Source organism: Chlorocebus sabaeus, chromosome 24 (genome assembly GCF_047675955.1).
Source record: "Chlorocebus sabaeus isolate Y175 chromosome 24, mChlSab1.0.hap1, whole genome shotgun sequence".
NCBI lineage: Eukaryota > Metazoa > Chordata > Mammalia > Primates > Cercopithecidae > Chlorocebus > Chlorocebus sabaeus.
In genome coordinates this window covers 69,606,924-69,629,899 of record NC_132927.1, presented here as the reverse complement: position 1 = coordinate 69,629,899, position 22,976 = coordinate 69,606,924, and the positions used below count along the sequence as shown (strand labels likewise).

At 38.5% G+C, this 22,976-nt stretch overlaps 1 protein-coding gene across 3 annotated transcripts in view; it reads left to right on the top strand.

The window, feature by feature from the left end:
* BTBD7 (BTB domain containing 7) overlaps positions 1 to 22,976 on the top strand; it is a 104,862-nt gene that overhangs the window by 6,716 nt on the left and 75,170 nt on the right. The gene's annotated exons all lie outside the window — the stretch shown is intronic.

Sequence of the window (22,976 nt, the reverse complement as noted above, 5' to 3'; positions counted from 1 at the left end):
GCCTCCCAAAGTGCTAGGATTATAGGTGTGAGCCACCATGCCCAGCTGAGGCATACTTTCAATTGAAGTTTTCAAGTGTCTGCTGATTCCAGATTTATAATGACATTCGGACATTCAGCACTTATTTGCAGAACAAGGTCAAGATTTAAGAACCACCATGCTGTGGTGGTTTTTTTTCTTTTATTTTAAAATTTGGGACAGTTTGTAAATTTGACATCACAAATTGAGTCTTTCAGATACCCTTACTATTTCAAATAATATAGTAACTTTAGAAACATAATATACTTAGTTTTATAAATTGACATTAAATCCATGTCATTGTGTGACATGTGAACATTATGTTAAGATTGAAATAGATGGGGACACTTGGAATAGATAGGAAACACTTTAATCCAATACACAGAACATTCTTTAAGTTTACAGGATTCAAAATAGTTCCCTTTTAGAGCATCATTGGGGTTTATAGGTATAGTTGTGATATAATAGAACACTGGACTGGGAATCAAACCTCTATTTAGATTCTGACTGATGTTTATAGTTTTATGATCTTAAAGCGAGTCACTTAACCTATCTGAAGATTAATTTTCTCATCTGTTAAAATAGGTACGGAAATCTTGCAGCTTTTTTACCTTGTATGTATTTTTTTACTCCATTCTTTTCCTCTCTATTGCCACTCCCTTATTAGTCTGGACTACTTATTAAACAGCCTGCCAGCTAAGTCTCTGCAACTTGTTCTCTCACTGTACCTCTCCATCTCTGGCTATTCTCTGTATTACTATGATAATTATGTTCTTAAAAAAACAGATCAGATGCAGTGGCTCACACCTGTAATCCCAGCACTTTGGGAGGCTGAGGTGGGCAAATCACCTGAGGTCAGGAGTTCAAAACCAGTCTGGCCAACATGGCGAAACCCCGTCTCTCCTAAAGGTACAAAAATTAGCCAGGCGTGGTGGTGGATGCCTGTAATCCCAGCTACGCGGGAGGCTGAGGCAGGAGAATCGCTTATCCCCAGGAGGCGGAGGTTGCAGTGAACTAAGATTGCGCCACTGCACTTCAGCCTGGGTGACAGAGCTAGACTCCGTCTCAAAAAAAAAAATATATATATATATATATATAGGAACATACGGCTTCTCTACTTAAAATACCTTTGTTAACTTATCTTGTCAGTGGGGTACAAACTCACAAGAGTTTATAGACTGTGTTCAACCTTAGGTTTCCTGTCACTCCAGCCATGCTGTTTCTTGTTCCCTGTGCCTCTGTCTTATGTGTGTTTATCCCATTGTTTGGAGTTCTTATTCTTTGCCTATTCTGTTAGCTGCCCATCTAATGTCTACTTTCCTCTTCTTTCCTAACAGAAATCTGTTTTTGTTCATGCATGCAGCAGACTTGGAGAAGCTGATTTGTCACCACCTCCAGTGGTAGATTTCCATTCGTTCAAACCAGTCAACTCATGGCACTTCCCTGTAAACTGTTATTTGTACCAATCAGATTTGAAGGGAAGTAGACATTCTATTTCTGGGGGAGAAGAATCTTTCCCCTCTTGTATGTGAACAAGAGAACATAAGGCCCCTATTGCTACTGACAGCTGTCTTGGGATCACAAGGGATGAAGCACTTCCTGAAGATGGCAGAGCAGAGAGGTAGAAGGAATCTGGATCCTTGGTAACATCATTTAGCCACATATTTTATTGGGTCTGGAGCCATCCCCACTACAGGACTTCTCATGACAGATAATTTTCTTAATGTTTCAAGACAATTCTTTGGAGTTATTTTGCCATCAAAAATCTCTTGATTCTCTTTTTTTTTTTTTTGAGGCAGGGTCTTGCTCTGTCGCCCAGGCTGGAGTGCAGTGATAGAATCACAGCTCACTACAACCTTGACCTCTTGGGTTCAGCAATTCTCCTGCTTCAGGCTTCTGAGAAGTAGCCACCACACCTGGCTACTTTAAAAAAATTATTTGTAGAGGCAGGGTCTCCTTATGTTGCCCAGGCGTCTTGAACTCCCACCTCAGTCTCCCAAAGTGTTGGGATTACAGATGTGAACCACTGCACCTGGCCCAAAATCTCTTGATTGATACAGTCCTCTTTATTTTTCAAGATCGAGTTATGGTACCTTTACCAATAGTCATACGTTCTTTTGGAACTTTGCACAATAGTCATATGTTCTTTTGGAACTTTACCCTTCTCTTCTATCCTTTATTGCCCTGTATTATAATTGCTTGTATGCCTGACTCCTCTACATGACTGTATGGTTTGAACCAAAGTGTACAGGATGTAGCACAATGTCTAATAGTGTCACATGATGAATAATAGGTATTCAGTAAGTGAGTTGTTAAGATGAAATAGTAACGTGAAAAAGTGCTTTTATAAGCAATTTTTCAAAGAGTTTCTGCTCTGCTAGTTGTAAGCCATTTTTTGAATAAACATGAGGTGTGTTGTTGTCTTTAAAGTAAAAATGGAAAAACCAGTGAGATCAGACATTGTTTTTTGCTTGCCCTTTGTTATTACCTAGACATTTTCATTTAGATAAAAACTATGTCCGTCTTCTGGCTATAGTCCTTTATGGAAGGAGCAATATTACATTTAGGTCTATTTCATCTGGGATTCATTTGTGAATTATTCTTTAGAGAAAAATTCTATAATATGCTTCATGAGACCTAATTATTCTTGTCTTCAGACTTGCCTAAAATATTTTTTGCTTGCTTAAGACCAGACATGAGAATTTTCTTGTAAGCAGAAAGCTTTGTGACAGAACTAGATGAGGTTGTAGTGAATGTTAGTGATAGCTTATGACAGAGAAGTCTCATAGCCTCAATTGCAGAGTCATAGTTCTGTCACGTGCTTCACCAGTAATGTCTGATAAGGGAGGAAGGATGGGGAAGAAGAGTTACAATTTACAAACTCTATATGTTTCATCATTCATTGACTTTGGTCAAATAAATTAAACTTTAACAGATTAATTTGTAGGGTTAAAAAAAAAATTTTTTTTTCAATTCATGTTCTTGCTGTGTTGCCCAGGCTGGTTCCAAACTCCTGGGCTCAAGCGATCCTCAAGCCTTCTGAGTAGCTGAGATGACCACACCCAGCTTTGCAGTGTTTGTGTTTTAAGAGACAGGGTACTTATTCTGTGCCCAGGCTGGAGTGCAGTGGCCCTATTATAGTTCACCACAGCCTCAAACTCCTCAGCTCAAGAGATTGTCCTACCTCAGCCACCTGAGTAGCTAGGGCTGCAGGCACACGCCATCATGCTCAGCTAATTTTTAAACTTTTTTTTGTAGAGACGGGGTCCTGCTATGTTGCCCAGGTTGGTCTTGAACTCCTGGCCTCAAACAATTCCTCCCATCTTGGCTTCCCAAAGCACTGGAATTATGGGCATGAGCCACGTCACCCAGCCTTGTAGTTATTTTTAAAATGAAGACAAAAGGGATAGAGTATACCTTTAAAAATACGTGATACCATGTATTGGATGATCCTGAAAGGACGTATTTGTCCATGAAGAAAAACCTTTTTGTTTTGATGTCTAGTTGTTAGCTTTTTACTTTACTAAGGCCCAGTTAACTTCTCTGTGCTTTAGTTCCACATCTGTAAAATTACTCACTTTATATTTCTCTATCCACTTTGAAAATTAAGTAAATGCTCTTTGGATTTCAACTTTTGATTATTTAAACCAAGATCTCTCTTTTGTATTTTGTGTGTGTGCTTTATGTCTGTGGGCTTACTAATTCTTGAATTTAAAAAAATCATTTAAATCAAGCAATAGTAATAGTGTATGTTTAAGCATATAGTGTATGTTTTTAAATAAATAAGCAGGCTGGGTTTTAGTGGCTCACCCCTGTAATCCCAACCCTTTGGAGGCCAAGGCAAAAGGATCACTTGAGTCCTGGAGTTCAAGACCAGTCTGGGCAACATAGCGAGGTCACATCTCTACAAAAAAAAAAACAAGTTTAAAAATTAGCCAGGTATAGTGGCATGTACCTGTAGTTCTTAGCTATTCGAGAGGCTGAGGTGGAAGGATCACTTGAGCCCAGAAATTTGAGGTTACGGTGAGTAGTGATCACCCTACTGCACTCCAGCCTGGTTGACAAAATGAGACCCTGTATCTAAAAAATAAAAATAAATAAGCAATAGCATATGTTTTTTAAAAACAACAAACAACTCTCTTAAGTCCAAACTCCTTTTCGGATTCTAGGGCTCGTATCTTGCTACTACTGTCTGCTGCACTCTATATAGAAATACCTTTATTTCCTTCATGAACCCAGTTTTGTTCTCTCCATGGGCCTTCTCATGGTTAGTTCCCTCTGCTGTTTCGAGCATTATTTTGGCATTCCTCCCTCTCCTTCTGAGGAAAGCTCACACTTTTTATTGTCAGTCTTGGATATCATCCCAAATGTCACTTTCTCAAGAATCGTATAAGATAAACAGTTTTATTACCAGACACAATGAAAAATTTTAAAAACTTGCCCAAGATCATACAGTTTAGAAATGGCAGAGTCAGATCCAAACTCAGGCATTTTGCTCCAGAAGTCTGTATCTCCACTGATTTATGCTTCCCCTACATTGTAATTGGCTATTTAACAGTTTGCCCCACTATAAGCACCTTTGGGATGTTTGTTTGCTTGTTTGTTTGTGACGGAGTCTTGCTCTATAGCCCAGGCTGGAGTGCCATGGCGCAATCTAGGCTCACTGCAACCTCCACCTCCCGGGTTCAAAGTTCAAGCGATTCTGCTTCAGCCTCCCAAGTAGCTGGTAATACAGGCACGCACCACCACGCCCAGCTAATTTTTGTATTTTTAGTAGAGACGGGGTTTCACCATGTTGGCCATGCTGGTCTTGAACTCTTGACCTCAAGCGATCCGCCCGCCTAGGCCCCTGAAAGTGCTGGGATTATAGGCATGAGCCACCGCCCCCTTAAAAGAAGCACCTTTGGAGGAGAAATTATGCCTGTCTTGTTCATTGTTATATCCCCATGTGCTTAGCACATACTAGGTGCTCAGAAAATATTTAAATGAATGAAAATTCTTATTTGAGAGAGTGTTTTGATTAAATTCTTCTCAGTACCTTTCACGTAGTGTGTGTGTCAGTAAATGAAGTAATGTTTTTATGCCTACTTATTATACAAAGTGAAATTTTTATGATCAAGTTAATCATGGTTACAAGCTCATTTTTTTATAACCTCTCTTAATTCCTTTTTGCCCTATACTACATAACAGTATCACTTTGCAACTGTAAAAACTAGTGCTTTGTAGGCCTCTCTCTCATATTATCCCTCTGTGAACTGTTAAAATATGGATCATTTGTAATTAGTTTCTAAAGGGTATGTAGGAAATTTTATAAAATAAAATTATACTAGTAAATGGACTCTGATCATTTATACTGGTTAACCTTCTAACAAATTACAGAGATGTAATTTCTGTGTGTGTAGAGGTTTTTTAAAGTATCCCATATTTTAAACCTTGACTGTTACCTCAAAAAAAAAAAAGTAGTTTGTCTGTATCCAGTAGTCACATGGTGGATAATGATGTAAGACATGCACATTGTGTGCATGTGTTTGTTGAAGTTGGAATGTCATTATACTTCAATAGACTTTTCAAATTGAAAATCTGAAAGCTACTTCTAGCTGTAATTCTGCTGTAATTCTCAATCAGTAGAGAGAGAACCAAAAAAGTCTTCCTCCTCTCTGAATGTTCTTGCCGAAGGCTGACTTCTTTGATTAATCTTTCTTTTCTGTATTCCTTATACTGTATTACAGGGCTTCTCAACCTTGGCACTGTTGACATTTGGGGCGAGGTAATTCTTTGTTGTGGAGGACTGTCCCTGTGCCTTGTGAGATGTTTAGCAGCATCCTTGGCTTCTACCTGTTAGAGGCAAATAGTGCCCTTTCCCTTTCCCCTCTCCAGTTGTGGCATTTAAACTGTCTTTAGACATTGTCAAGTGTGGGGGTTAGGGAGGGTGGAAGGAGAGAACAATCACCCCAGTTGAAAACTACAGCTTTCCTGCATCATTCTATCCACTTACTCATTTGTTTTAATATCTTCCCCTCCCTCTCACACTTACCTTGTCATACTTCCACATGCCTCTCTGCTACTGCCTCACTTCTCTGAACCTTTTTGCAGCCATACTTCTAAAAAAGAATTGTAAAACATCTGTTCTCTTCTAGTTCAGTTTCCTCTCTTGAATTCTATTGAGACCACATATTCCTAGTTTTCCTCTATCTTTCTGGCTGTTCCATTTTTATTTTATCAGCTTTACCTAGTTGGACAATGGCATCATCTTTGCCCCTTTCTTTCTTCTTCTCTGTAATCTAATCAACTCTCAAGTCTTCCTTTCTTATCTCATTTCCTGGCACTTAATGTTGTCTCACATATAAGTTGTCCTGTTCATTCTTATTTAATTTTTTTGGTAAGAACACAATATGAGATCTACCCTTTCAACGAATTTTTAAGTATACAACACGTTATTGTTGACTATAGGTACAGTGTTGTACAGCAGATCTCTAGAGCTTATCCATTTTGCTTAACTGAAACTGTATGCCCATTGATTAATAAGTCTGCATTTCCCCCCAGTCCCTGACAACCACCATTTCACTCTTCGATTCCATGAATTTGATTATTTTAGATACTCACTAATCATTCTGGGTAATGACCAGGCCTAGATAAAGACCTCATATAAGTGGAATTATGTAGTATTTGTCTTTCTGTGACTGGCTTCTTTTACTTAGCATAATGTCTTCAAGGTTCATCCATGTTGTCACCATATTTCCTCCTTCTCTGAAGCCAAATAGTATTCCATTTATGTATATACCACATTTTCTTTATCCATTCATCTGTCGATGGATATTTAGGTTGTTTCCACATCTTGGCTGTTGTGGTATCTATTAATTGTTAAGTTGTTCTCTGTATTGAAATCTCCTTGCCTACATTTCTCCATGGTTAAACTCTAACATCTTGCAAGGACCAGAGCAGATTTTGTCTGTTGTTTTTTGGTTTTGGTTGTTGTTGTTAGAGACAGTGTCTCATTCTGTTGTCCAGGCTTTAGTGCAGTGGTGCAGTCATGGCTCACTGCTCACTGTAACCTCAAATGCCTGAACTCAAGTGATCCCTCTCATCTCAGCCTCCGGAGTAGCTGAGACTGCAGGTACACACTACCACACTTGGCTAATTTTTCTGTTTTTTGTAACAGCCCGTTGCCCAGGCTGATCTCAAACTCCTGGGCTCAAGCAAACCGCCCGCCTTGGCCTCCTGAAGTGCTGGGTTTACAGGCGTGAGCCACCGCACCTAGCTTGCACCTCATTTATTAAAGGTTCATTATGAGCCAGGCCCTCTTTAAGGTCTTTGGACTATATAGTTACTGAAATAAGACACAGTCCCAGTACTCCAATAACTTAATCTGTTTGAGGACATGGAAATCTTAATTCATTGCTCTTACAGAGTGAGAATGGAAATTGAAGTGTATCCCAAACTTTCTGGTAGCATATAGGAGAGGGATGATTTCTCTGTTTGATGTAAACCTCATTCAAGTGCCACTTCTTACATACAGGCTATCCTGGTCACTACCCAGTCTGATTTGTGCTTTTATACTTTACTTAGTTCTCTCTCTTTTCCAGCCCCCAAATCATCAGCATTTCGTATGACTCAATACTTAGCTTTTCATTCATTCTTCTAGATCCTTTTTAGGAACTGGATTTCGTTTCAAGGGTTCAGCTGAAACTTTCAAATTTGTAGTAGCTCCAACAAAACATTTTATTGTAAAGTAATACACATACCAAGTACATTAAATAAATTTTACTTTAAAAAAAAACTATTTTAAAGCTGACATCACTCTGGCCATGAAATAGAGCACTGTAAGTTTTCCAAAAGCCCCCCTCATGCCTCTTCCCAATCATAACCACCTTCTTCTTCCTCTTAAAGGTCACTGCTATTCTGATCTTTAGGGTAATTTCCTTGCAGATTTTTAAAAATAGCTTTACTCTTGATTACCAGCTGAATATTTATCCCAAAACAATATAATTTCATTTTGGGAGGACAGTAGAGAAAGACATTTTATCGTATCCCATTTTGTGCCTGCACTGGGATCCGCAAGATCACCCCCAGGTTTGGTGAGGAGGAAGCACAGGACTCAACATATAATATGACTCAGCTAAGAGTTACTACAGCAAAAAAAAAAAAATACAAAGTGAAAATGCCCATGGGGCAATGTCTAGAGGAAACCAGGCACAAGCTTCGAGAGTCTTATCCCAGTGAAACCACACAGGATGCATCGACTTGTGACAATACTTGTGAAATGTTGTCTTCCAAGGAAGCTTATTAGAGACTCAGTGCCCAGGATGTTTATTGGGGTATAATCACATAGGCACCCTCTATCTAGCTTGTACCAAATTCTAAGCTCCCAGAAGGAAAGCGGATATTCAGCATAAACCATGTTGTTTGCACAGTTCAGGCATAGTAAATCACCCTTATTAAATAGTCAGGGAATTATGGAAACGCTCCCAAAATCCCAGTTTCCCAGAGACCTGCCAGGGCCATCTTTGCATGTAGGCCTTTCTAAGGATAGCAGTCCTAGGCCTGCTATGTTGTCTTTTTGGCATAGTACCTTTTGCTGTTTCTGAGTTCAAAATTTAAATAAGTAAAAAATCAATTATCACTTTATATTAATGTTCTTTTTTTCTTCACCTGTTGTTTTCTTTCATAATGTATCAAGATTAGCTGGGTGTGGTAGTGTGTGCCTCTAGTTCCAGCTACTTGGGAGGCTGAGGCAGGAGGATATGTTTATAAGCCCAGGAGTTCAAAGCTGTAGTGCACAATAATTGCACCTATGATTAGCCACTGCACTCCAGCCTGGGCAACATACCAAACCCCATTTCTTTGAGGGGAAAAAAAAAAAAGTATCAACATTAGCTCAGTGCAAAGGTTGACTACTATAATATGATTGAAAGTGTATTCTGGCCGGGCGGAGTGGCTCACGCTTATAATCCCAGCACTTTGGGAGGCTGAGGCAGGCAGATCCCTTAAGTTCAGGAGTTCAAGACCAGCCTGGCCAACATAGTGAAGCCCCATCTCTACTAAAAGTAAAAAATTTGTTGGGGGTGGTGGCACATGCCTGTAATCTCAGCCACTCGGGAGGCTGAGGCAGGGTAATCTCTTGACTCCAAGAGGCAAAGGTTGCAATGAGTCGAGGTCATACCACTGCACTCTTTCTTATGAAGGTTTCTGTGATTAAGTTCGGAAAGGCTGAATTAAACAAAGTTAAACAGATTTCTTAACTACAGGACTCTTAGCCTTTTCGCAGGAATATGCATGACTTGGCGTCTGCATACATGTCCTGCCTCATCTCGCGTTTTTTTCCCTGACCCACTTTGCTTACTTTGCACCAGATTTAATCTAATACTAAGGATCAAATTACAGTTGTCTATGTTACATGGGCATTTTCTCAGTTTGCCACAGCAATATTATGATCTCTTTACCATCTTGAATATGAACTGTCCCTCCATCTCTGCTCAATTACTGTGTCAGAGCAAGCAAACATTTTTGCTATTTCATTCATACATTCAGCAAAATTTGTTGAGCACCTACTATATTTGCCAGACACAGTTCTAGGCACTGGAGATACAACAGTGAATAAAACAAAAACCCTGACCTTATATAGTTTACCTTATAGTGGGGAGTGGAAAAGGGGAACAATAATTAAAAATACATGTTAGGCCCAGTATGGTGGCTCACAGCTGTAATCCTTAAACTTTGAGAGGCCAAAGTGGGAGGATCAGTTGAGGCCAAGAGTTCAAGACCAACCTGGATAACACACCAAGACCCCTGTCTCAACAGAAAAAATAAAAATAAATTAGCTGGGCACAGTGGTGCATACTGTAGTCCCAATTACTCAGGAGGATCACTTGAGCCCAGGAGTTTGAAGCTACAGCGAGCTATGATCATGCCATCACACTTCAGCCTGAGTGACAGAGTGAGACTGTCTCTATTTAAAAAAAAAAAAAAAAAAAAAAAAGACTGGGCATGGTGGCTTACACCTATAATCCTAGCACTTTGGGAGGCCAAGGCAGGTGGATCACCTGAAGTCATGAGTTCGAGACTAGCCTGGCCAACATGATGAAACCCCGTCTCTACTAAAAATACAAAAAAATTAGCTGGACGTGGTGGCATATGCCTGTAATCCCAGCTCCTCTGGAGGGTGAGGCCAGAGAATTGCTTGATCCTGGGAGGCAGAGGTTACAGTGAGCTGAGACCACACCGTTGCACTCCAGCCTGGGCAACAACAGGAAAACTCCATCTCAAAGAAAAAAAATACATTTTACTCCTAGGCATATACTTAAGAGGAATGGAAGTACATGTCTACACAGCTTGTATGCAAATGTTTGTAACAGCATTATTCATAATAACCAAAAAGTGGAAGCAACCCAAATGTCCATCAATGGGTAGATGAATGAATGAATAAATCAAATAAAATGTGGTATATCCATACAATGGAATATTATACAGCAAATAAAGAGGAATAAAGTAGTACTGATACATGCTACAATATGGATGAACCTTGAAGACATTATGCTAAAGTGAAAGAAGACAATTACAAAAGCTCACGTTATTATATGATCCCATTTATATAAAATGTCCAAAATCAATAGAGATAGAAATTAAATTAGTAGTTGACTAGGACTGGGGAATTGAGGTGAGTGACTTCTAATGGAACTTCTTTTAGGGGGTGATGAAAATGTTCTAGATGTCAGAACCACTGATGGCTGAACAGACATATCTACAAATAATGGAGAAAGAATAGTGTCAATTAAGCACAACATTCTCAGGAAATTCAGTAAAAAGTCAAGCCTAACATTGTACACCTCAGTGGCTAACAAAAGCACCCTACAGTTATCTGAAAAATTTATCCATCTCACTTCCAAGCAACAGCAGGTAATTTAGTTAGCTTAATGCTTAGGACTTAATAAAATGTTAAATGTTGGTATACCAAATGACTTGAAACAATAACCGTGTTGTAAACTCTTAATTTAATGTTAACTTCCTCCTTAATAGAAGAGTATTTACCCACATACTCTAATTTGGAGATTACAACACAAATTGAAAGAACTTTGTCAAATATTGTCCTAACTACTTATATATTTATATATAAATTTGTTTTCTGATGTAAAAATATTTGCAGTAAGAAGCAGGAAACTCAGAAGTTACAAAGGAAAAGACAGAGTTGTCTATATGAAAAATTTAAACATTTATGACAAAAGCTATCATAGTTTTAAAAGGCCCATGTGAATATTTTCCATTTATTATTTTAACATTAATATAGAAAGTGTTGGAAATTAGTAAAAAGAACAGCCAAATAGAAAAATGGGCAAAGAATATAAAGCAACATGGGGACTAATGAATATCAGTTTAATAATTTTTAAGAGATTAGCAATGGCATAATTTTTCCTCCATCAGATTGCAAAGATGAATAATGTCCAGCATTTTGGACATTCTCATGCAGAGCTGATAGGAATGTAAATTGCAACTTTTCTGACAATATGTCTTCAAATTAGAAACATGTATATCCTTTAACCCAAGAATCTTCTTGAAATTTATTCTAAGGACATAATTTAGACTGGGCAGAGTGGGCAAAGATATGTGTAAAAGAATTGCAGTGCTGTTTATAATATTGAAAAATTGGATGTGACCCTCAGTATGGATTTGGTTAAGTAAATTATTACATATTTATACAACACAGTTCTGTGTAGGAATTTCTTAAAGGTAAAGTAAAATTTTGTATGTGGCCATACTTCTGCAACCTTGATATATTATGAAATGAAAATAGTTTTTTATGAACTGTCACCTGGCCAGATTTTAAATTTGAATTTATATGAATGCATAATAGTTTTTAAATTTAGGATTTAATATAAATTTAGTTTTCATAAATAAGAAGATAGTCATATGCACATTTAAAAATTTTTTCTAATAATTCAGTATCTCTTTTAATGATTTCTTCACTGGTTTGGGTTTTCCTACCCCGTTTAAGAATGATTATCTAGAAGACTTCCCTAGTGACTATTCCTGGGTTGTTACTCTTTGGAGAGTAACAGCTGTAAATCATTTAAACAGCTAAGAGATAACAGATTTCAGACTACGCTTACTATGCATTTATAGCAGATATTTTATTTAAGAAGTACTTCATAACTAGAAATATTACAAGAACACTAAGAATATAGTTTCGGCCAGGTGAGGTGGCTCATGCTTTGTAATCCCAGTGCTTTGCAAAGCTGAGGCAGGAAGGTCAGTTGACGCCAGGAGTTCAAGACCAGCCTGGGCAACATAGTGAGACCCGTCTCTACCAAAAAGAAACAAAAATTGTTGTTTTTTATTAGCTGGGCTTGCTGGCACACACCTATAGTCCTAGCTACTCGGGTGGCTGGGGCAGGAGGATTGCTTGAACCCAGGAGTTGGAGGCTGCAATGAGCTATGAGTGAACCACTCTAGCCTGGACAACAGAGCAAGACCCTGTCTCAAATAAAAATTAAAATAAAATAAAATAAAATAAATGTGTGTATATATATGTACTCTGTGTGTGTGTGTGTGTATAGTGTCATTTTAGGATAAGTCAAAAATTCAGATACTTTCCTCTTCACTAGACTCAAAATTCTAAGAACCGTACTCACCTCATTTCTCTGCATTCTTTCCATCATTTTCTAGTTTGAAAAATTCTTCTGGTTACATTTAGAAGATTGTTGCATAGATTAGTGGAATGTGATGTACTTTTATATTCTTTTAAAAATGCATTTTTAATGGGGAAAAAAGTATCAGCAGGGGACTGACAGCTATTTTGAATTATAATAGGTTATATTAGAAAAAAAAACCCCACATGGCTTAATAAGATTCTCCTTAAAAATCCCTAACAACTAACTAATCTTCATTTGCAGTAATGCAATGGAATTTTATAGAAAATGTCAATTTAAAGATATTCATTTAACATGAATAAAAATTTTTTCTGACCTGACTGTTTTTGGCGGTGGGCGGATAAGGGAAAAGACTATTTTTAACCACAGGTCCACATTCTCTTATTTATAATTTGAAATCCCAAAAGTTCTGAAAACTATTTTAGGGGGTTTGGGAGGACTTAATTTGATGGCAAACATTGACATGAACCAGATTTATCTGCCAGCAAAACCAAACCTAAACTAACATAAGTTAGTCTAAATAGTATATTTTACTGCAAAATATTAATTTGTTTGATGTTTCAAACAAATTAGGGTGCAGTGCCAGATCTCACTGGCGATAGTTATGTAGCATACAGTAAATGTTTGGATACCATATGTCATGCCAAACCTTTGTCATTCCAGGGGGCATGGCATTAGGCTCAAGAGGCTGAAGAAGAGTCCCAGAGCCGGCAAAGGAGATGTGGGGTTTTACTGGGGGCTTACATACAAAGGAGAGGGTCCAGTGGCAGTGGGCTGGACAGGAAAACTGCCTTACATACAGTCCAGTGGCGGTGGGCTGGGCAGAAGAACCACAACCGCCTGCCATACGCATGCAGTTTATATAGCATTTCCACTTAGCACTTCCACCTAGCAACCTCCACCTGGCACTCTTTATTCAACCCGAAACTTGGAGCCTCAGTCTTCTGTAGGGCTTGTGTTCCATGGGACAGGTTGGGGGCTCAGATGTCCTTATAGACAAGGAAGGAATCTCTGGGTTGGCCACTCCTGGATTCCCTAGCTCAGAACACACATTCAGGTGCATCTGCCATACAAGGTCATTCTAAGGATATGCTTAAATTAGTGCTGTCAGATGTGTTTACTCTAACCATATTATTTCTTTTTGAAAGCAAAGGAAAAAAGTGAATTTTTGAATGTATGTGGCTCCAAAGATTTCTATTTGAAAAAGAATTGTAGACCTATATTCTTAACACTCTTTAACTGGTACTTTAAGCTGATGATGAGCATTAAATATATATTTTATTGGTAGAACTAAGACTGAGAGTGTAGTATGTAACCACCCGATAGTTTATAGGTAAAGTTTAATTATCGAGAATGTGGGGAGAATATATGAAATGTAGTATAAGCTCACTGGTTATCTATAGGTATTCACTGGAAATAGAAATATATCACTTAAAATACTGGGGGAGAGACAGGAGAAGGAAGTTACTAACTTAATTGCAGCATTGCTTATAGTAGGGAACCAATGGATAATAGCCAAAAAACAGGGAATATAAAATGCTGCATAAAGTATAAGTACAGTTACCTATGGGGCAGGCAGGGACTAGAATAGACAGGGACAGCAATTTGTATTCTTTGGATATATCTTTTTTTAAATTTTAACTTTATACCCACTTAAATACTTTAAGTAATTATATAACAAAGTTAAAAATGCAATGACTAAAAATCAAAATAAATCTTATAAAGTAGATTTCCAGTTGGTTATATAATCACACAGAGTAAACAATTCCAAGTGACTTACATACACAGTAATTTGTAGAATATTCCAAGTTGAATATATCCTAAAGGTAAAAAAAATTGTTAAAAAATTAAATTAAAAATAAAAAGATTTTCATGTATCATACTGGTGATGATAGTGTTAATATTTTTATTCTCAGGTTGTGTATTTTGTGATAAACTATTATGTAGGCTGCATTGAGAATAGAGGGTTTTCATGTGTAAGAAAGGAGAAATAAGATCAGTGAGATTGAGTAAAAACCCTACAAAACTGAATTTGAATTGGAAACAACAGTGTAAACTAATGATAATGTACATTTATATATCTATGTACATGTTTATATAGATGTGTGTGTATATAATGTCTTAGATCTGTGTACTGAAAAGGCATTGAGCATCCCTATTACTGAGATTGTGGTTTCTGAATACCATTTCCCACTAAAAGGAATTAGGGCTTCTTTAAGGAAATGACTGGTTCCAAATCAAAGGCAAGAAAAATACAAGGTATGCCTGGAATAAGTCGTAATACCAGAAAGGTAAGGAAGCTTTCGGAGGCGGAGGTTAGGATTATGTCATAAGGTCTCAGGAACCAATTTGAATAAGGCTCTACTCTCCAAAGATGGGACAGTTTGAACTTCAATAAGGATAACTACAAAGGATTTAAACCTGTCACATAGATGTAAGTCTATGAATTCAAAACTTTTTAAAACTCACTGATTGTCTTTAAGGATGCTAGGAAGCTATTACTAATGGTTATGAAAATTAGTAAATAAAAGTAAAAAGTTACTCATTTATTCTGTCCTTTCTATACAGACTGCATCAGGACAACTGAATAATTGATGAGTTTTTTTATAGAACTATTCCAGCTAGTGAATAAAGAAAGAATGATAGACTATCATGTGATCATTTTTCAACCCCCTTAATGGATTGCTCTAGTTGGTGATCATTGATAACTGTTAATATCAAAGAAAGGGAATTCAATAGACTTTTGAACTTAACTGTTGGAAGTACATACTACCTTCCACCTGTGAAGCAGTCTTGGCAAAAACAAAAAAGGTTTTTTGCTTTGTTTGTTTGTTTTTGGAAACAGAGTCACTCTGTTGCCCAGGCTGGAGTGCAGTGGTGCTCTCGACTCACTGGAACCTCTGCCTCCCAGGTTCAAGTGATTCTTGTGCCTCAGCCCCTAAGTACCTGGGACTACAGGTGCATGCCACCACACCCAGCCAATTTTTTGTATTTTAGTAGAGATGGGGTTTCACTATATTGCCCAGGCTGGTCTCAAACTCCTGAGCTCAGGTGATCCACCCACCTCGGCCTCCCAAAATGCTAGAATTACAGGTGTGAGCCACCGCGCCTGCCCCCCCGCCAAATGTTTTAATACAAAAATGATCCTGAATCTGATCACAGCTCTAGATATATCTATCATTTTACTGTAAATACAGGAGTCAGAAGAACATTATTAAACTACATCATGGTAATGCATTTGGCAAAATCCAAACTATAGGAAACTACCAGCTAACCTGATTTCTTCAGACAACAAAAAATTGTAAAGGAGGAGGAACCCGTATACGGAGATTGAAGAGACATAGTCATCCAGTCACAATGCGTAGACCTTATCTGGATCCTACTTCAAACAAAGAAAAAACAATTTGGGAAATGTTAACACTGCCTAGGAGTTTCATATTAAGGAATTATTGTTTATTTTAGATGTGATAGCAGTCTGTAGTTGCTTTACATGCTTCCTTTTAGAGGTAAATATGGAAATATTATTTCACCTTTTAGAGGTGAAATAATATGCTGAGATTTGCTTGAAAATATTCTAGTGGGATTGGGTAGATAGTGGACTGGGATATAGTTGATACTTATACCTGTAATTGTAGCACTTTGGGAAGCTGAGGCAGGAGGATCACTTGAGTCCAGGAATTTGAGGTTACAGTGAGCATGTTTGTGCCACTGCACTGCAGCCTCTGCAACAGAGCAAGACCCCATTTCTAAAGGAAAAAAAACACCTACCAGTTGGTAAATGTTGGTTGAAACTTGGCAATGGTTAGAGGTCCATTAACTATTTTCTCCACTTTTTTATCGTATATTTTTTCATTTTTATTACAAAAATTAAAGTATCTCCTGCGAAAGAAGGAAAAACAAGTAATAGGAAGGGATGAGAATAGAGAAGCTTAGTCATTTGATTGTCCTCTGTGTTTGAATATTAGGAGGTTTGATATTTATGGAGTATTAATCACAATCAAGAAACGTTTTACTGTTCAACAATACACAGTGCTAGAGAGATTAAGATCTTTCCCTTTGCCTCAGTTAGGTGATAAAGTAGAAACTGGAGACTTAAAGGTTGAGTGATAGAAACAGCAGCACGGTGGACACAGAAGCGTAAGGTGGACGTGGCAGATTCCTTCAGAAAGGTTGGTTTAGGACTGAAGACTTCTGAGACGCTGTCTTGTTTAGCAGGGGTGCGGGAGTTGTGGGGATAAGACACACACTAGGTGAGGGATTGAAGGCCTGGTCTTTGGTCTTGGCTTTGCCATTTTACTCTTTTTTTTTTTTTTCTTGGAGACGGAGGAGTTTCACTCTTGTTGCCCAGGCTGGTATGCAGTGGCACAATCTCAGGTCACTGCAACTTCCACCTCCCGGGTTCAAGCAATTCTCCTGCCTCAGCCTCCCAAGTAGCTGGGATTACAGGTGCACCACCACATCTGGCTAATTTTTGTGCTTGAGTAGAGATGACATTTCACCATGTTGACCAGGCTGGTCTCAAACTCCTGACCTAGGTCATCAACCCACCTTGACCTCCCAAAGTGTTGGAATTACACGCGTGAGCCACTGCACCTGGCCCATTTTACTCTTTGTTTGACTTTGGATAAGTCACTTTAAAGTCTCTACCTTAATTTCCTCATTTGGAGAATAGAGAATGATGCCTGTGCTGTCTACATGGAAGACGTAGCGTGAGAATAAAATGACTTAACACATGTAAAAGCTGTTGGTAAACTATATATTCGCATTCTGATGTAAGATACTCCCACTCCAGTCATTAAAAGGAACATGAAGTTGGGGGGAATGTTTATAAAAGGGAGTGGAGAGGGAAGGTATGTCATTGCTTTTCTGTTTTAATGTTTTTTGTGAGGTTTTTTCCATTTTTTAAGTTGTCACTTAAAAGTACGTAACATTTACCATTTTAACCAGTTTTAAGTGTATATATAGTTCTGCAACATTAAGTACATTCACATTGTGCAGCTATCACCACCATCCATCTCCAGAACTTTCTCATTTTCCCCAACTGAAACTTCGTACTTACTGAAGACTAACTCCCTGGCCCCTGACAACCATCATTCTACTTTCCATCTCATCAGTTTGATTAAGTACTTCATATAAGTGGAATCCATATTTGTCCTTTTGTGACTGGCTTATTTCACTTAACATAATGTTCTCAGGGTTCATCTGTGTTTCAGCATGTGTCAGAATTTCCGTCCTTTTTAAGGCTGAATAATCCACTATGTGTCTACACCACATTTTGTTTTTCCATTCATCTGTCTGTGGACTCTTGAGTTGCTTCTGCCTTTTGGCTATTGTGAATAATGTTGCTGTGAACATGGGTGTACACATCTGTTTGAGTCCCTGTTTTCACTTTTTTTGGTATATATCCACAAATGGTATTTCTGGATCATATCTTTGTTTAATGATGAGGAAGCGGGCGAGGTGGCGGGCGCCTGTAGTCCCAGCTACTCGGGAGGCTGAGGCCGGAGAATGGCGTGAACCCGGGAGGCGGAGCTTGCAGTGAGCTGAGATCCGGCCACTGCACTCCAGCCTGGGCGACAGAGCTACACTCCGCCTCAAAAAAAAAAAAAAAAAAAAAAATTAATTACTTTATTGCTTATGGAAACATCTCCACAGAGTCACATCTGAGGGTATGTGTACGCTGTGGTCCATGAGGCTTTTTTCTAGGAAATTTTTTTCAAGTACTAATCCAATTTTTTAATCACAATCTTCTAAGAGGCTTAGACTGTGAAGGAATATGGATCCCAAGAAATAGTTTTTGTACTCAAGATCTTAACGAATGATTACAGATAAGCCTTTCCTTACTAAATGTTTATTTTTTTAAACTAATTTCATTCAGCAGTTTTCAACTTAATGCCTCCTAAGTGCCAGGTACTGTATTATGTGGTAAGGATTTAGTGTTGAATAAATGAAATTAAAGTGGTGGAAAAATACTACTGCAAAGAAAATAAACTGAAGAAAGAGGACAGTGAATGATGGAGTGGGCTGTTATTTTATATAGTCTAATTAGGGAAGTCTTGTCCGAGAGGTAGCATTCGAGCAAAGACTTCAGTAAAAATGAGAATATGAACCATGTGAAGACGTTTCAGAAGAGTGGTACAGCAAAGGGAAGAGCCCTGAGGTAGGAGCAAGAAATGCTTTTCAAGGAGACAACTCAAGGATCAGATGACAGTCGATCTTGACCAGTACCTAGTACCTATATGAGGAAATCAATTGTTGTAAGATAGCTCTAGAAAGTAAAGGACAGGGCTGGGTGTGCTGTCTCATGTGTGTAATCTCAGCACTTTGGGAGGCCAGGGCAGGAGGATCATTTGAGGCCAGGAGTTCAAGACCAGCTTGCACAACATTAGTGAGACCCTGTCTCTACAAAAAAAGGTTTTTTAATTAGCTGGACGTGATGGCACACACCTGCTCTAACCACTTGGGAGGCTGAGGCTGGAGGATTGCTTGAGCCCGGGCATTATGAGCTATGGTTGTGCCACTGCACTTCAGCCTGAGCAACACAGTGAGACTCTGCCTCTTAAAAACAAATGAAAAAGAAAAGTATAGAAAAATGTTAGTGATAATTTATTTACATATTCTGTTAATCTAGAAAATACTGTATTTGTGGTGTGAGAGATGTCAGGAAGATATTACTGCTGACATAACATTCCAGTAATGATTACTACATAGAAGACATAACCTTTTCCTCTGAAATGTTATTTTCTTGGCAGAGGGACATGTGCAGTGAACCCAAAGGATATATTTTATCATCTGTTCAGGGAAGACAGAATGAGACAACTGATAAAGAGAATCTGAGTTTTAAGAAATGATCTCTAAAAATCTTAGATAATACAATACTTTAATAACCAAGTATCTTACTGATATATATGACAGTGATACTTACATTATTAGGAGAACACATAGACTCAGATCTCGAGAGAGATTACAGATCACCCATATTTTGCTGGGTGCTGTGCAGTAATGTGAAGTTATGCCAGAAATAACTGCACCTCAAGAAATAAGCACCATTACTTCTTAGACTCTCCATTTATCTTTTTACAAACATTGATATTTATAAATAATGCCCTCATTTAAAAGTAAATGAATTATCTTGGGAGAATGCTGTATTGTAATACAAGGAATATTACCTTTAGAAATGAGATATTAATCGTATTAGAAAACTTTTGTTTTTAGACTTCTTTATGTTCTGTTTGAATTGTTTCTTCCCTGATTGAGATAGATATATATATAGATATATAGATATAGATATATATATATATGTATGTATGTATGTTTTTTTTTTTTTTTTTTAAAGAGATGAGATTGTTTTGTTGCCCAGGCTAGTCTTGACCTCCTGGCCTCAAGCAGTCCTCCTTAGCCTCCCAAAGTGCTGGGATTACAGGCCTGAGCCACTGTGCCTGGCCTCCTTAATATGTCTTTCTCAGACTTCAAACCCATAACATTTATCACCCTCAGTGAACCCATAAATTGCTTCGCCTATATACTTCTTGGTTTACAACATTGTAACCACCCAGTTATGCAAGGTAGAGACCTCAGTCATCGTTTCCTTCTTCCTCTCCACCATTCCCCTTACCAGTTTGGTGAGCATTCTTCACTATGTGTTCTATGATAAGGACCTCATGTGTATTATCTTAATTTTTTATTATAGATGTCTACTATGGTTTGCTGTTCCCCACATTTTATGTGTTAGGAACTTAATCCCCAAATTTGTATGTCAATGGAATGTAGGACCTTTGGAAAGTAATTAGGATTAGATAAAATCATCAGGGTGGGACCATCATAATGGGGCTGGTGGCTTTATAAGAGGAAGAGAGACTTGAACTGACACGCATACTCTTGCCCTTTTGCTGTGTGATGCCCTCAGCCATGTTATGGCACAGCAGGAAGGCCCTCACCAGATATTGGGGTGGTCTTGGACCTCCCACCCTCCAGAACTGTAAGAAATAGATTTCTTTTCTTTATAAATTACCCAGTCTATGCTGTTCTGTTACAGCAACAGAAAACAGACTAAGACAGGGTCCTAAACAAATGAAAAATAGTGTTTTAAGATGCAGACTTACATTGCCTTAACAGGGCCCAGAATATCTGTTTCATTTTGATATATTTAGACTGTAATATCCTCTCCCAGTGTTTCTGCTACAAGTGGGTAGCACAGGACAAGCAATGGGGTTGAGGAAAAATTATCATAGTTACAAGAAAGCCCTCTAATAATCCTTGTAAGAGTTTTGTCTGGTTTTCTACTTCTTGTTTTTCCTAAGAGACCTTGTTGATGTCTCTTATAGAGAGGGTCTTTTATAGCTGAATGTTCTCAAAACTTGTTCATCATCACAACCACTAGTACTTTTTTTTTTTTTTTTACAAGGACCACTATATACAAGATTCTAAGTGTAGACTTCAGAGGAAACTTAGGAGGAACACATTTTTCATTTGACATGCCAACAAAGATTCTTTAAATAGCACATATTCTGATGAGCAGGAGCTCATCAAAATGGAGTGAGTGGCCAGTATTAAGCCATTATATATAGCTTGTAACTCTTTTTCACTGAAAATTTAAAGTAATCGGTCCCCCACCCCCATATTTATTTAGATTCTTAGTCCCCGTAATGTGAAGAAAAATAGAATGTTACTATGTAATTACCTCAACTCCTAAGCCATTATTGTCTTCCCATTTATAAGAATTTTAATAATTCGTAGGGCTATTCAGATGCCTATTCCTTTAATGATCTAACAGTTTGGAATTTGAACTGTCCTCGTGAAGACTGCCCTGGATGAGGAAACCTTTGAGTTTCTGTTTTGTTCTGTGTTCTCCTCTTCTGTCTGTGCAGCCATAGTCTCAGGCTTACTATAGAGTTTACCCAGCATATTTGCTTCTCTCTCCTGCTCTGCTAGTGGAACCCACGGTAACTTATCAACAAGAAATATCCCCTTGTGTTTTTACATTTGCTAAGTTGGTGTCAGAAAATCTGAATGTTTTGGCTTTGAATGGAATTTAGGAGAAATTGCATTTTTTCCCCTTTAAATTCATTTGATTTGAATGTATTCTCTGATGTCAGTTCTATTTCTCTCTGCAAATGCTCTTTAAACTCAAATCTAGGCTGGGGGTGGTGGCTCACGCCTGTAATCCCAACACTCTGGGAAGCCGAGGCCAGCAGATCACCTGAGGTCAGGAGTTCGAGACCAGCCTGGCCAACATGGTGAAACCCCGTCTCTACTAAAAATACAAAAATTAGCCGGGTGTAGGGGTGTGTGCCTGTAATCCCAGCTACTCGGGAGACTGAGGCAGGAGAATCGCTTGAACCCGGATGGCGGAGGTTGCAGTGAGCCAAGATCACGCCACTGCAACTCCAGCCTGGGTAACAGTGCGAGACTCTGTCTCACAAATGAAAATAAATAAATAAATAAACAAACTCAAATCTAGACTCATTTTTATCACCATCTCTAAATCTAGAGTGAACCATCTTTCTGTACACTGTCAAGCCCACAATAAAAACAGTTGTCCCTGGTTAGAACAATGATTTCCTTTATTCAGTAAAATGTTGTGTGCCTAGCTTAATGCTAGTTTTCCATATCGTAAACACAAAGGCTCCAAATGGCAGGCCCCATCAACTTATGAGAGTTGATTGGGCAAGTTCTACAGTCTGTCTTGCAGGGCCTCATAATAATTTTTCACCCTCTGCTTATAGGTTCTTTTTCCTGACTTTTGGGGAAAACTTTTCAGGCTTCTTCCAGAGTTACTTCAATTTTGGGGGATTCTAGCTGCTAGAAGACAACAAAACTTTTGGGGATGTCCAGGCCAAGGCAGCTTCTGCACTGGCTGCTGTAGGCATCACTTCTCAGGTCCGCTGCCAAAGACCCAGATAAGAGGAATAAGCGACACCCATTGGCCTAGAGTCAGTCTTCCGTCTTGGGGGGCCTTTTCAGCCCTCTAATTCCCATTTTCCATCTGTTGCTTCAGGAGGATCTTCTGAGGTTGTAGGACAGGATGAAGCGTTTGGAGTGTGAGCTCTGAGGTAAAGGTGGCAAAGTAGGAGATGCCCATTCATGTCTTCACCGTGCAGCCACGTTCATTCTTAGTGCACCACTTCCCAGGAATTGATTCTCTACTTTGAATGGCTAGAAACCGATTTTTTTTTTAAGAATATTTTAACATCTTAAGATGTAGTTTGTCCAGTCCAGGTCAGACCTGGCACAGGCCCAAGTCCCTCAAAAGACATTTCTCTTTTGATGGACTCCTGTTTCTGCTTTCCAAGTGGCAGTCCATATTATCTTTTATTT